Below are 1248 nucleotides of genomic sequence, written 5' to 3'. Positions count from 1 at the left end.
CTATGGTTCTCTAGCTTTCAGAATATGCTTTAATTTGGAGATTGACTGTCATTTTCTCTTTCTGTAAAGCCATGTGCTGTTGTATTTCACCCAGGTACTAGAGGGGAAATTAATCTCACATGGGTCATTGACCAAAAGAGAAAGGAGCAGGAGTCATAGAGAATCTAAGCAAGTGCACAAAATTTTTATCCCAACATAGACATTATAGCTACAACTACAGAACACATGTTCTTTGCTAGACAGAGACATTAGAACAGGTATTGTAACTGCATTCCACATGTTCAGAAGAGAAGTAAACACATGGGAAATATTAAAAAAGACCCAAAGCAAACCTCTCCAGATGAACACACAATGTCTGAGATGAATAGTGCACTGAAGGGAAGTTGAGCAGATTAGACATTTAACAAGAGAAGACAAGAAAACTTGAAGGCATAGCAATAGAAACTATAAAAAATAAAACATGGAAAGAAAAATAAATAAATGGACAGAACATCGATGTGGCATAAAACAACTTAAAGTGGCCAATTGTATGTATAATTAGAGTCCTTAAAAAAGTGGGAGGGACTGTTTGATGAAATAATGGCCAAAATCAGATTTCTTGTTGAAAAGATGCAAGTCTTGTGACCATAGACAGAATTCTTTCAAGTATTGAAAGAAAAAAGTTGTCAAGGAAAGCAAATTTCTTGTTGGAAGGATGGAAGTTGTATGACAATGTCAAGAAAATTCTTTAAAGTATTGAAAGAAAAAAGTTGTCAACCTAGAATTCTTTACACAGCCAAAATATTTTCCAATGAGAATGCAAAAGAAAGTTTTTCAGATGTATGAAAGATGAAAGAAATCATCACCAACAGATATTCAGTACAAAAAATGTTAAATGATGTCCTTCGAGCAGGAGAATAATGACCCCAGGTGGAAATCTGTATCTACACCAAGGTATGAAGACCTTGGAACTGCAAGACTCTCTGCTTTATAGAAGTGGTGAGAGCTGAAATCCCTGCCTTGTTCCTCATCTGTATTAAAAGCATTCAGTCTTTCCCCATTGAGTATAATATCCACTAAATAGCAACTATAGGTTTTGCATAGATGTCTTTTATCAGTTTGAGGAAATTCCCTTCTGTTCCTAGTTTACTGGAAGTTTTTATAAGGTTGTTGGATTTTTTTCAAATGCTTTTTCTGAATCTACAGAAATGATGTGTTTTTGTCTTTTAATTTATTAATATGGTGAATTACATTGGCTCCTTTTTAATG

The sequence above is a fragment of the Propithecus coquereli genome, unplaced genomic scaffold, assembly GCF_000956105.1.
Source record: "Propithecus coquereli isolate 6110/MARCELLA unplaced genomic scaffold, Pcoq_1.0 Scaffold1726, whole genome shotgun sequence".
NCBI lineage: Eukaryota > Metazoa > Chordata > Mammalia > Primates > Indriidae > Propithecus > Propithecus coquereli.
This window is presented reverse-complemented; position numbering follows the sequence as displayed.